Source organism: Schistocerca americana, chromosome 4 (genome assembly GCF_021461395.2).
Source record: "Schistocerca americana isolate TAMUIC-IGC-003095 chromosome 4, iqSchAmer2.1, whole genome shotgun sequence".
Lineage (NCBI taxonomy): Eukaryota > Metazoa > Arthropoda > Insecta > Orthoptera > Acrididae > Schistocerca > Schistocerca americana.
The window spans coordinates 730,406,619-730,421,639 of record NC_060122.1 but is presented as its reverse complement, the minus strand read 5'-3'; positions in this window follow the sequence as shown (position 1 = coordinate 730,421,639).

The following is a 15,021-nucleotide window of genomic DNA, read 5'->3' as shown; positions in this document are numbered from 1 at the left end:
TTCTATTCATGTGCATAAAGGGATCTTATCTGAACCTTCTGCAATTTTGCAGATGGTATTGTTATTTCTTTCGGATGTAGAAGAACTTCTACAGGAGTTGAAGGAACTGAACAGAGGCTGATAGTGACTGTGAAGATTAATTATGATAAGAGTATAGTAATGTACAGGCAGTATACCGATACGAGAATAGAATAGATCAATGATGAAGCTATAGAAATTGTTGACTAAGTTGTAGACTTAGGACAACTGCAAATCGATGGATGTTTGCTCATAAAGGGATAAACAGCAGCGTAAAAATTGCTAGGAATTCATTTGGAAAACTGGTTGCTATATTTAGGTTTAAATTCCCAAAGGTAAGATACTAAATTAGGAAAGTGAAACGTTAAGAGGCTCAAATAGTATATTCTCAGAAAAAAATCCTCAAATTAGGGCCTATTTTTTATACTAGTAGACTTCTCTTGGACAGGAATACCCTTTTTGCCAGCGTAAGACAGCTTTTTGAGCTCTAGTTGCTACGTCCGACGTTGCTTATTTTGCTGCCTAGTTGTCAGAGCTTAATTCCATGTATATCGTGATCCCCAATCTGACGTTAATTTTCTAGCTGTTCTTATTTCATATACTTCTCATTAATTTCGTCTTCCCTAGATTTACTATCAATCCATATTCTGTACTCACTGTTCATTCGACTCAACGTCCGCCCCAGTAGCTGAGTGGTCAGCGTGACGGATTGCCGTCCTCTGGGCCCGGGTTCGATTCCCGGCTGGGTCGGAGATTTTCTCTGCTCAGGGACTGGGTGTTGTGTTGTGTTCATCATCATTTCATCCCCATCCGGCGTGCAGGTCGCCCAATGTGGCGCCGACTGTAATAAGACCTGCGATATGGCGGCCGGACCTGCCCCGCGAGGGGCCTCCCGGCCAATGACGCCAAACGCTCATTTCCATTTCCATTCGACTCAACGTATCTTGTAATTCTTCTTCACTTTTACTGAGGGTGGCAATGTCACCGGCAAATCTTAACATTGCATTGATATCCTTGCACCTTGAATTTCACTTATACTCTTCAACCTTTCTTTTATTTCCATCATTCCTTCTTCGGCATATAGATTGAACAGTGGGGGCGAAAGACTACATCCCTCTCTTACATCCTTTTTAATCCGATCTATTAGTTTTTGGTCATCCAGTCCTATAGTTCCCTCTTGGTTTTGTACATATGGTACATTAGCCGTCTTTATCTATAGCTCACCCCTATTTTTCTAAGAATTTCTAACATATTTCACAAGTTTACATTGTCGAGCTCTTTCTCAGATTGACAAATCCAGTACACGTGTCTCACCTTTCCTCCAGTCTTGCTTCCATTATCAACCGCAATTTTCTTTTGCATGAGCTGTTAAGCTGATTGTGCCATGATTCTCGCACTTGTCAGCTCTTGCAGTCTTCGGAATAGTGTGGATGATATTTTTCCAAAAGTCAGATGGTATGTCGCCTGACTCATACATTCTGCACAGCAACGTGAATAGTCGTTTTGTTGCCATGTCCCTCAATTATTTTAGAAATTCTGATAGAATGTTATCTATCCTTTCTGCTTCATTCGATCTTAAGTTTTCCAAAGCTCTTTCAATTTCTGAGTCTAATACTGGCTTCCCAATCTCTTCTCTGTCGACTGCTGGTTCTTCTTCTATCAAGTAATCAGACAATTTTTCCCACTTGTAGAGGCCTTCAACGCACACCTATTCACGTCCTCTTCTGTATTTGCCAATGGAACTCCATTACCCTCTTAATGTTGCCGCCATTGCTTTTATTTTCTCCTAAGGTTGTTTTCACTTTTCAATATGCAGGGTCTGTCCTTCTGACGCTCTTTTCTTTTCCAGTTTCCTCACATTTTTCAAGTAGCCATTTAACATTAGCTTCTTTATATTTCCAAATTTTTTTATTCATAACTGATGTATCTTTCTGTAATCCTGAATTTCCATGAACATTTTTGGACTTCTTTCTTTCATTGATCAACTGGGATATTTCTTCTGTTACCCGTGGTTTCTTCACAGTTACTACCTTTGTATCTATGTTTCTCTCTCCAGCATCTGCGATTGCCCTTTCTAAGGCGCGCATTCCTCTTTAGCTGAACTACCCACTGAGCTATACCTCATCACGGTATCTATAGCCTTAGAGAACTTCAAGAGTATCTCTTCATTCCTTTGTACTTGTGTATCCGACTTCTTTGCGCATTGATTCCTCCTGACTACCCTACTCTTCATCACTACGAAATTGTGTTCTGCGTCTGCATCTGTTCCTGGGTAAGCCCTATAATCTTATATCTGATTTAGGACTCTCTGTCTGATCATGATTTAATCTAGCTGAAAACTTCCCGTATCTCCTGGCCTTTTCCAAGTATACCTGCTGCGTTTTTCATTCCTAACAGAGTGTTCTGTATTATTAGCTGATATTTATTCCAGAACTCAATTGTCTTTCTCGTCTCTTATTCCTTGTCTCAAGCCCCAAGCCCACATTCTCCTGCAACCTCTTCTTCTACGCCTTTCCCTGCAAATGCAATCCATTCCACCCACGTCTCTTAATTTTCATTTCCCTTGACATAATGTATTACCCGTTCAATATCCTCATATACGTCGTCTATGTCTCCATCTCCTGCTGGAGACGGCGGCTTGTTTACTAGATCTATTTTTGCCGGCGTTGATTTGTTGTCGATTCTCTTGAGAACAACACTGATACTGAACTGTTCACAGTAACTCACTCTCTGCCGTACCTTCCGATCAAATAACGAATCCTGTTCCAGTTATTCCATTTTTTGCTGCTGTTCACATTATGATATCCTCGTATGACCAGAAATCCTTGTCTTCTTTCCAATTCACTTTACTTACCACCTACTATATATCTAGACTGAGTCTTTGTAATTCCATTTTCAGATTTTCTGGATTCTCTACTATATTCAGACTTCTGACATTCCATTCCCTGACCTATATAACGTCATCCTTGTGTCGGTTACTCAATTTTTTTCTCATATTCCCCTCTCACTTGCCAGTCCCCCCCTTGGAGATCCGAATGGGGGACTATTCTGGAATCTTCTGCCAACGGAGAAATCATCATGACACTGTTTCAATTACAGATCACATTGCTCTCTGAATTATCATGCCGTTGATCATTGCTGATTCTTCCACCTTTTATGGCCAATTTCCCACGCCAAGAGCAAGAAAGTGCCTGGACCTCTGTTTACTCCTTTGCGTCTTCCACAAGGCTGTTGGCACAATCATGGAGACTTCTTGTGCAGGAAGTCATCGGCTTCAATTGTTGACAATTTTTAGTCACCATTTAGCCAGTGGGGAGGCTCAAACCCAGTACCGAGGATGTTTCCGTTATTAGTCAAAGACGCTACCGTTAGACCACGGGTACACCGGTATAGCTGCGTCATACTGCAATGTATGGATCATTTCGTGGTTTGATGAGTTTTTGTGTTGCTTCCACGTCGTATTTTTATCACAGCACTTATCAGCTTCATGGGTGCCTTTTATTACCCACTGGAAATGGCAGACCTGATGGTCTGGCAAACGGAAGCAGATTATGCTGGAAGCTCTGCTGTTGCATCGTAACAGAATAGTGTGTTGTTATTTGTTTAGTCATGTGTTTGCTACATGCTGTCACTCGTTCGTAATATCAAAGAGTTTGCGGTAGAAGAGATGAAAAAGTTCTCATAGTTCTTAAGGTAGACGTTTTAGAACCCCGTGTGCACTGGCCGTCTTTTTCCTTCTTTTAGTCCATACTAACACCTCTCAAAAGGCAGAGATTAGCAACAGAAAGAGCTCCAAGAGTTGAAGCTGTCATAGGTCTGCAGGACTGAATAAGACCCAGGACATTACACACAGAAACGCGAAGAGGGTTGTAAAGTATGACAAGATACTGGAGAAGGATCAAATACCTGAAGAATTCGCACATAAGTGCCTGGCAAAGGGTTTGTCGAACCACTTTCATTCTGTTTATATACCGTTCAACTCTCGAACAGCCCACGGGAAAGAGGAACACTTAAATCTCACAGTGCGAGCTCTAATTTGCCGTATATTATTACAATTTCACTTCTTCCTATGTAAGTGGACATCAACAAAATATTTGCGCATTTGGAGGAGCAGGTTGATGACTGAAAGTTCGTGAAATAATATCGCCGCATCGAAGAACGCCTTGTTTTATGATTGTCTCCCCTCCTCGAGTGTCACATTCATCACACGCTCTACCCTATTTCGGGATAGTACATATGTGCTGTCCTTCTCTGAACTTTTTCGATGTCCCATGTGAATCCTGTCTGGTAACAATCCCTTACCACGGAGCTGTACTCTAGCAGTGAACGAACAAGTTTTGGGTCGGCAGTGTCTGTAAGAGACCCGTTGCCTTGGTGTCGTGTTCTAGAATAAAACGCAATCTTCGGTTCGCCTTCCTCAGAACATTTTTTCTGTGATCGCACCAGTTAAAGATGTTAGTGATTGTTAAGCCTAGGTACTTAGTTCAAATGACAATCTTTATATTAAGAAATTTAGTATATTCCTTTCAGAGCAAATGTGGATGACTTCACACTTTTAATTACTTAAATTACCACTTTCTGACCGTACAGACATCTTGTCTAAATAATTTGGTAATTGGTTTTGATCGTCTGATTTCTTTAGAAGACGATAAATGACAGCATCATCCGCAAAAAGTTTTAGAGGGTTTCTCAGACTGCTTCCTAACTGTACTGTATAGATTACGAACCGCAGAGGGTCTACAACATTTCCTTGGGGAATGGTAGATATCAATTCTGTTTTACTCGACATCGTTCTGTCGATTATCGCATACTGAGACATTTCTGACAGGAAATCACTAACCCATTGTAAGTTAACGAGCGTTTCGTTCTCATTTCAATATATTGCCGAGGAGTCAGCCTTCAGTAATTGTGAAACGAACCCAGTCGTCCAGGACCGTGTGCCACAAAGAGTGCTGATTCGCCACGAGATGGGGGAATTCACAGTCGTCTATTGTGATGAATGAGGCCTAGGCACTGTAGTGTGCGAGTGAGACAGACGAGATGCTACGTCATAGGGAAACCCCGTAGAAGCCGTTTGTGGTCAGGGAGACGTAGCAGTGTTAAATATAGTGGACCTAAGATCGACCATAAAGCGAAATATTTATGAATACTATTTAATTCTGTAGTAATTCAGGGAATGGATCCACAGTAATTTTAATCTACCAACCTTCATAAATTTTCATGTTGATCCCAATAAAAGTTGAATATTCATCATATGTATAATAGTTTAGGATTTACTGGCAAAGTGAAATTAACAAATTTTGTGAAAAAACCTGAATGCTAAGATCTGAACGCTTTGGTCCAGCTTAACGATCGACATTTCATATAGAAGCGCATCATTAAAATGACATATGTTGTAAATATCAACTCTGTGGCTTTATTTGTTTATAGATATAGTGATTGTAAATTTTTAGCATTTTCAGTTAAGCATCAGATCATCATTTCCTCTACACAAAACACGCAGAACAATGACAGCATGACACCTTATTGAATCATTAGGTAACAGAATATTTGTTGTAAAGATTAGTATATAACAGTTACTTTTGTTCTTTATTTATTTATCAGAGAGCACATTGGTGCAAGGCTACTGGCTGTGACATTCAAAGTTAAGAAGGAAATTGTATTGGTTTTATGTAAAAGAATTTAACGTTTGTAATGTAATGGATATTATTGTTACTTCATTTAGAATGTGAAAGTGGTCTAGCTTTGATTATTTAAATATGTTAAAATGTAAAATAATGTAGAATAAGCTTTAGCCAAGTAGATGGACGGCTTCAGGAAAGGACACTGCCCTAGTCAGTTGTGCGACGATGTTCGGCAGGTGGGGGACGCGGTCGGAGACGTTGCAGAGGGACAGCTATAGTCTAGACACCAAAGGGTATAGTACGGGTGGAGACGCTAAACGGGGCAGTCGGTCTTTAGGGCCGCGCGGGATTAGCCTAGCGGTCTTAAGCGCTGGATTCACGGACTGTGCGGCTGGTCCCGGCGGAGGTTCGAGTCCTCCCTCGGGCATGGGTGTGTGTGTTTGTCCTTAGGATAATTTAGGTTAAGTAGTGTGAAAGCTTAGGGACTGATGATCTTAGCAGTTAAGTCCCATAAGATTTCACACATTTTTTTTTTTGTCTTTAGGAAGTGAAACGACTTAGGAAATTTCACGCTGTGTGGTATCTCGGGACTTAGTCTCTGAGGAGTGAGCAGCCTCGCACCTGGTGTGAACTTTTCGCGTTGTTAACGAGGTTGTAACTCGCGATGAGATTGTGAATGATCGAACTGGGTCAAATGGATATGCGCTAGGGTGTAACAGTAATTCTAAAACTACTACTTTCGCTGTTAGTTTGCTTTCTGAATAAACATTATTCTAACCAAATCGCAACTGTGTGGCCTATATCATTTATGGGTCGTTAATTTAGTACCTAATATTATTATTACTGTTATTTTATATTTCATACAATTTCGCAAACTTGCCACCAGCCAGACAACTTAGCCAAAGGGTCAGAAGTGCCTAATTTAGGGCGTATATTGGGACACGTGCGGTGCAACCCGTAGACGAGTTTGAGGCAAGACATTTCAACGAATCACATGCGAGCCGGAACATGTTTGGGATGTTAGCTCGCACCATCCGCTCGCCTGAAACGATACTGAATACATACAGAAATTTGAAGAGAACCCGCTCGTCAGGAACGGTATCTAAAGCCTTCTGGAAAGGAACAGATATGAAGGAATCTGCAATTCCCCGTCGATAGCACAAATTACTTCGTGTGAATGATAAGATGGTTTTGTCGCACAAGAAAGACATTTTCTGAATCCGTGCTGACCGTGGGTCAACAGATCGTTTTCTTCGGCGTGGTTAATAATGTTGGAACACAGTGTGTGTCCCAAAATCCCGCTGCAAATTGAAGTCAGACGTACGATTCTGCGATTCAGCGGGTTACTCCGATTTCCTTTCTTGAGTATTAATGTGATATGTGCAACTTTACTATCTTCAGCGAGAGGAGTGGAGCTGTTATATCAGCTTACGATGGAAGAAATCTTATTGGTGCACTGTCTGGACCGAGAGACTTGCTTTCATTAAGTGATTTTAGTTGTTTCCCTACACCGAGATTAGCTGCTAAGTTGTACATCCCAGTTAACGTGGTTCTCAGGAGTAAAATGCTTTATTGTTCCAGTCTCTGATCACAAATGAATTCTTTAGACGATGAACGCTTTCAGTCTGTAATGACCATCTTCAGATCTTTTTTACACCATGTCCTAAAGTGATACGGCCATAATGGCATCGTCCAAACATATGTTTTGACGATGCCATTATGGCCGTATCACTTTAGGACATGGTGTAAAAAAGATATGAATGTGGTCATTACAGACTAAAGCCGGTCATCGTCTAAAGAATTCGTTTCTGATCAGAGACTGGAATAATAAAGCATCTTACAGTATTGGATCACTGTTTGTACACACGATTATGTTGCAGTTGGTGAGAAGAAGGAGTAGTTGTAGAATGGGGCAATGCCAGTTCTGCTGAAAATAATTGGTGACGGGCTTTGCTGTGTGCGCTCTAGAACGGCAGCGGCCGGCCTGTTGCTGTGGTACGCCGTGGAGGAGGGGGGGGGGGGGGGATCTGTTAGGTCTGCGTGCCTGGATCACGCTCCGCGCCAGCCACGTCTGGCGGGCGCGCATTTACGACCGTCGCGGCGGCGGCGCCGTCTGGATGTGGGCCGGCCGTAAAACGACGCCGCACAGGCGGGGGATAAGGGGCGGGGGCTGCGAGAGGCGGCGCACGTCCCGGCACACACCTGCCGCCTAATGAGGGCCGCGCCGCAGGTTACGTGACCGACTGGGCCCTCCTCTGAGGAAGGAGGGCCGCGCTACCGGAGGAAACTGGTACAGCAGTGTGTACTCAAATACAGAGGTACAGTATGCAAACGGGGGAACACTGCACTGCTGTCAGCAACACCTACATAAGGTAATAAGTGTCTGGCGCAGTTGTTAGATCGTCACTTCTGATACCATGGCAGGTTTTCAAGATTTAAGGACTTTGAACGTGGCGTTATAGTCAGTGCACGAGCGATGGGACACAGCATCTCCGAGGAAGCGATGAACTGGAGATTTTCCCACACGACGATTTCAAGAGCGTGCCGTGAATATCAGGAAGCCGACAAAGCGTCAAATCTTCGACATCGCTGCGGCCGAAAAAAGATCCTGCAAGAACGGGACCAACGACGACTGAAGAGAATCGTTCAACATGACTGAAGTGCAGCCCTTCCGCAAATTACTGCAGATTTCAATGCTAGGTCATCAACAAATGTCAGGTTGAGAAACACTGAACGGAACATCATTGGTATGGGCTTTCGAAGCCGAAGGCGCACTTGTCTACCCCTGATGACTGCACGACACAAAGCTTTCCGCTTCACCTGGGCCCGTCAACACCTACTTTGGACTATTGATGACTGGAAACATCTGCCTGGTAGGATAAGTCTCGTTTCAAATTCTATCGAGCGGCTGGACGTACACAGGTATGGAGACAAAAATCATGAATTCATGAACCCTGCGTGTCAACACGGGACTGTTCAAGCTGGTGGAGGCTCTAAAATAGTGTGGGGAATGTGCAGTTATGTGATATGAGACCTCTGATACGTCTAAATACGACTGTGACGGGTGACACGTACATAAGCATCCTCTCTGATCAGTGCATCCAATCATGTCCATTCTGCACTCTGACGGACTTGGGCAAATCCAGCAGAACAGTGCCTCACCACGCACGTTCTGAATTACTACAGAGTGGCTCCAGGAATGCTCTTCTGGGCTTAAACACTTCCGCTGGCCACCAAACTCACCAGGAATGAACATTATTGAGCATATCTGGAATACCTTGCAACGTGCTGTTCACAAAGATCTCCAACCCATCTCACTCTTTTGGATTTATGAATAGCCCTGCAAGCAGTACTTCACACAGTCCATGACACGTCGTATTGCGGCACTTCTGGGTGCTCGTAGTGGACCTGCATACTTTTAGGCAGGTGCCCCAGTTTCTTTGGTTCTTCAGTGGATTATCCTATTTAGGACAGTCAGCCAACGCTGGGATAACTTCTAGATACCACGGCTGTAGAAATCACGTAGTTTTGAAGCGAAGAACTCGTCGAGCCATACATTTTCATTCGTAAAGAAAGTTTCTTGAAATCTGTTCCACGGAGAGCGGAAAAGGTGAAAATCTCATGGCGTAAGATCAGGTGAATAAAATGGGTGTGGACCGACTTCCCAATCCAGTCAGTCTAGAAGAATACGTGCAGGCTTTATCATCGAGTAGCATCGCATCTTCCTGGTTGTTGTTCTTGGACTGCGTCTTGTAAGACGTCTGAGTTGTTGACAATAAACGTCAGCAGTGATGGTTATATCTCGGATAAACAATTCATAATACAACACGAGACGGATAACATTATCTTTTGCGGATGCACCTAGTTCTTCCTACGGGGAATTGCTGCTTCGTTTGATCGCAACCAATCCTTTCTTTTCCTTATGTTATAATAAAAACACAATTTCTCATCACGAGTAACGATATACAATAGTATTGGTCGGCATTGTTGACGAGCCAATTAATGATGAGCAAGCAGCCACCCGCAGATTTTTGCGATTCTGTCTTAGAGCAGCCGGCCGCGGTGGTCTCGCGGTTAAGGCGCTCAGTCCGGAACCGCGCGACTGCTACGGTCGCAGGTTCGAATCCTGCCTCGGCCATGGATGTGTGTGATGTCCTTAGGTTAGTTAGGTTTAAGTAGTTCTAAGTTCTAGGGGACTGATGACCACAGAAGTTAAGTCCCATAGTGCTCAGAGCCATTTGAACCATTTTTTTTCTTAGAGCATGCCGTACCCACACTTTTGAACCTTTCCCATTGCCTCTACATGTCGAGCGATGCTGCAATGATCACAGCTCACCACATTTGCCAGTTCTCGAATACACTGACTGGATAATCGCGGATTAAAGCGCTTAAATGATCTTCAACGAACTCCTAAAGTCTTCCTGAACATGGAGCGTCACTAACATCTTGCCATGCTCTGTCCAGTAACATTATCCCCATACACGGTGCAAATGATTCTGATTGCCTGCTGTGCTGTCGCCCCTCTGTTGAACTCAGAAGAATACGTCGGAAATGTTCGGTTTCTCCGCTTGGTACTCAGCTTTCTGGCGTCCACACCTACACTCGCTATCTCCAAACGACAAAATGACAATATGTGAACTCAAATAGCAACAGTGAACTACAGATAAAAAATGACAGTCGCTAAATAAACCCATAGCAAACGCAATACACATTTTGGTGTAAAAATCGTATAAATCATATCAGTGTCTCTGCTGATTCGTCTGAACTCTTTCTTTTATCGTATCGTACTTTGACATACTAATTTGCATTTGCGTGTATTCGACGTAAACGTCGATAAAGTATTGTCTTAAAGCAGTGTGCTGGATGAGGATAAACCCTCGTGACCTCACGTAACCGCCAGCCGCTTGATACTGGCAGGTCCCTGTGGAGTGATCTACCGCTGACCAGTCACTCGCCGCCGTCTTCCCCCGCCGGCCTCACCGGCCGCCATGCGCGTGTCCTTTAAGCACGACCCGCGATCAAAATTCGTCACAAATGACTGTCGTGTCACAATGCACAACAAAAGTGCTACGAAATTATGCACCGAGCTAACAATTCTTATCGGAGGAGGGGGGTTCGAAACAGTGTGCACAGTGCAGTCCTTGTCGTAATGCGTAGACAGAACGATTTGTCTGACGTCCAAAATGGCATGATAATTGGCTTTCGGGCCAAAGGTTGAAGGTTTCCCGAAATCGCTGTTTCTAAACTGTTCTCATGCTGCCATGGTTAGAGTATATTGTGCATGGCAAACTGGCGCTGTTCAAAACCAGCGCTGAGGTAACTGGTGAACCATGGGCACCGCGCGGGATTAGCCGAGCGGTCTAGCCGCTGCAGTCCTGGACTGAGCGGCTGGTCCCGGCAGAGGTTCGAGTCCTCTCTCGGGCATGGGTGTGTGTGTTTGTCCTTAGGATAATTTAGGTCAAGTAGTGTGTAAGCTTAGGGACTGATGACCTTAGCAGTTAAGTCCCATAAGATTTCACACACATTTGAATACTTTTTTGAACCATGGGCCATAAATAAAGTGGATAAAAGACGGTACGGAGATGTGTATGGTCGAATATACGTGCAACCCTTGAGCAACTGACCATCAAGATGACCCAGAGAGCTGTCAACAGTGTCTCCTCAATGACCATTCAGCGAACGTTAGTGCGGATTGCCCTCAGTAGCAGGCACCCGGTTCATGCATCCATACTGACTGCTGTTCTTCAGCGACGAAGACTAGAATTTGCACGCCAGTACCGCAACTGGAGCTCCACTTTGTATCAGGCAGGTAGACTTTGGAGATGAATTACGTTTTTGAACTGTCGGACAGATGGCCGTTAGCGTGTACAGAGTGAAATGTCTGAAAGCGAACACGCTGCTACAGTCACCGGAAGGTTCCAGGCTGGAGGAGGAAGCGTTGCGGTCTGGCGAATGTGTCTGTGGCATTCCCTGGATCATTCCGAAAGGTACAATTGTTCAACAAAAATATGCACTTATAGTTGGGGATCATATTCAGGCTTCTTATAAATCTGGTCACGTTAATGTAACTTGACTGTGTAGTGACAAGCACTACGATTATACCCTGTGACCAGGCAACTTATTTCCCTACCAAGCAAACACTGTTTTTATCCCATAATAGGACGCAAGATATTTAATCATGATCAGCTTAACCCTTAAGAGTATTGTATGCCTACTTTAATTAATATCGTAGTTATAAATAATAATATCAACAAAATATTTCCAAACATATCATTTTCCACCATGAGGAGGAGCGGTACATTCAGTATAATTTATAAATACTGAAACTAATCAGCAATGATAACGATTTATCCGACATAAGTCTTGCAAGCAGTAACCGCTCATCACCACAAGAAGCAGCTTTTCATCTGTGCACCATTTCATTGTGTCCACAGCACACTGAGACAACACCTTACCATTTTCCTGTAATACATTGAGGTGAGAAAGGTCATGGAATAGCGATACACATATACACACATCAAAAAAGTTTTCCATCACCTCGGTTCAGAGCGTTCAGCCACCTGTACACAAAATAGGAATAGAGATCGACGTAAACATCATTTCCGCCCTTTTTATTGTTCATGAAAACCACACATTGCATGTTGTACCACCATACAGCGAGACCTTCAGAGGTGGTGGTGCTGTTGTACACACCTTTAACTCTAACACCCAGTAGCACTTTTTCTTGCATTGATGCAGGCCGTATTCATCGTAGCATACTATTCACAAGTTCATTAAGGCATCCTCAACGGCGATTCGGCGTAGATCCCTCACAGTGGTTGGTGGGTCACGTCGTCCATAAACAGCCCTTTTCAGCCTATCCCAGGTATGTTCCATAGGCTTCATGTCTGGAGAACATGCTTGCCACTCCAGTCGAGTAATGTCTTTATCCTGAAGGAAGTCATTCACAAGATGTGCACGATGGGGACGCGAATTGTCGTCTATGAAGACGAATGCCTCGTCAATATGCTGCCGATATGGATGCACTATCGGACGGAGGATGGCATTCACATATCGAACCGCCATTACGGCGCCTTCCATGACCATCAACGGCGTACGTCGACCCCATGTAATGCCACCCCAAAACATCAGAGAACCTCCACCTTGCTGCACTCGCTGGAGAGAGTCTCTAGGACCTTCAGCCTGACCGGGTTGACTGCAAACACGTCTCCGATGATTGCCTGGTTGAAGGCATATGCGACACTCAACGGTAAAGAGAACGTGATTCCATTCCTGAGTGGTTTTAGACACTTTAAAAATGGCTCTGAGCACTATGGGACTTAACTTCTGAGGTCATCAGTCCCCTAGAACTTAGAACTACTTAAACCTAACTAACCTAAGGGCATCACACACATCTATGCCCGAGGCAGGATTCGAACCTGCGACCGTAGCGATGGCGCGATTCCAGACTGTAGCGCCTAGAACCGCTCGGCCACTCCGGCCGGCTTTTGGACACTTCTGTACCTCGCTGCATAGTGTCATGTTTCAAAGATGGACGTCGCCATGGACGTCCAAAGTGAAGTTGCGTATCATGCAGCCTATTGTGCAGAGTTTGAGTCGTAACACAACGTCCTGTGGCTGCACGAAAAGCATTATTCAATTGGTGGGGTTGCTGTCGGGGTTCCGCCGAGCCATAATCAGTAGGTAGTGGTCGCCCACTGCAGTAGTAGCCCTTGGGCGGCCTGAGCGAGACATGTCATCGACAATTCTCGTCCCTCTGTATCTCCTCAATGTCCGAACAACATCGCTTTGGTTTACTCCGAGACATCTGGACACTTCCCTTGCTGAGAGCCCTTCCTGGCACAAAGTAACAATGCGGGTGCTATCAAACCGTTGTATTGACCGTCTGGGCATGGTTTAACTACAGACAAGACGAGGCGTGTACCTCCTTCCTGGTGAAATGACTGGAACTGATCGGCTGTCCGCAGCTCGTGGTCGCGCGGTAGCGTTCTCGCTTCCCGCGCCCGGGTTCCCGGGTTCGATTCCCGGCGGGGTCAGGGATTTTCTCTGCCTCGTGATGACTGGGTGTTGTGTGACGTCCTTAGGTTAGTTAGGTTTAAGTAGTTCTAAGTTCTAGGGGACTGATGACCATAGATGTTAAGTCCCATAGTGCTCAGAGCCATTTGATCGGTTGTCGGAACCCCCTCCATCTAATCGGCGCTGCTCATGGATGCTTGTTTACGTCTTTGGGCGGTTTAGTGACATCTCTGAACAGTCAAAGGAACTATGTCTGTAATACAATCAACGTCTATCTTCAGTAGTATCGCTTATGCAATACATAAAAGGGTAGTGCATTGGCGAAACAATCATTTTTACGTTACTGATTCACGTGAATAGGTTCCTGACGTGATTATGGCCGCACGACAGGGATTAACAGACATTGAACGCCGAATGATAAATGGAGCTAGACGCATGGGACAGTCCATTTTGTAATCGTTAGGGAGTACAATATTCCAAGATCCACCATGTAAAGACTGTGCCGAGAATACCAAATTTCAAGCATTACCTCGGACCACGGACAACGCAGTGGTCTATAGCCTTCAATTAACCACCGATAACAGCGGCGTTTGTAAAGAGTTGTCAGTTGTAAGAGACCACGTGCGGAAATAGCAACTCCGAAGCGTCAATATCACGATGGAAAACAACCGAAACGAAGGGATGTCATCTATGATAGTGATATCAGGTACCCAAATTTTAGAAAAACAAATGGATGCAAACATTTTAGGGCGCACACCTATAACGATTTTTACTAATTTCACTGAAACCAGGTTGGTAGGTACTGAGAGAGCGCACAGTAAAGGTTATGACTGTGGATGGGGCCGTATACAGTTACTGTGAGTTGCACAATCAAACACACAATTTTATTTTTTTTAGAACCACTCATTTACACATTCCTTTAAAAGATCACAACTAAACAAAGTGGCTGAAGACTTAATTAAAGAGCTTGAGATGCTTTCTGGGCCGATGGCACAGAACCACACCAAGAACAAGAACGGCTGATTGCCTGGCTTAGAAATCAGAAGCAACTAAAAATAGAAGGTATTTTTTTCCTTTTAAAAGAAAAAACATGCAACTGAAAACAATACGATTGAAGGTCTACACTACCCGTCTTAAGGACAACTTATAACAATGGCACTGCTACTGTTACACTATAACCCCAAAGCTGGAGGCAGTTCGTATAATGAAACTGTTTTTGTTAAAGCAATTATAGTATAAAGAAGCAGAACAGCGTTATCCTCTAAAACTAATTTTGTTGTTTTAACCGTAATGTACCTAAAGGAGGTGGCTTATCGGACGTGAAAGTAAGAATTACGTAAAGGCTTAACAAGTAACAAACAAT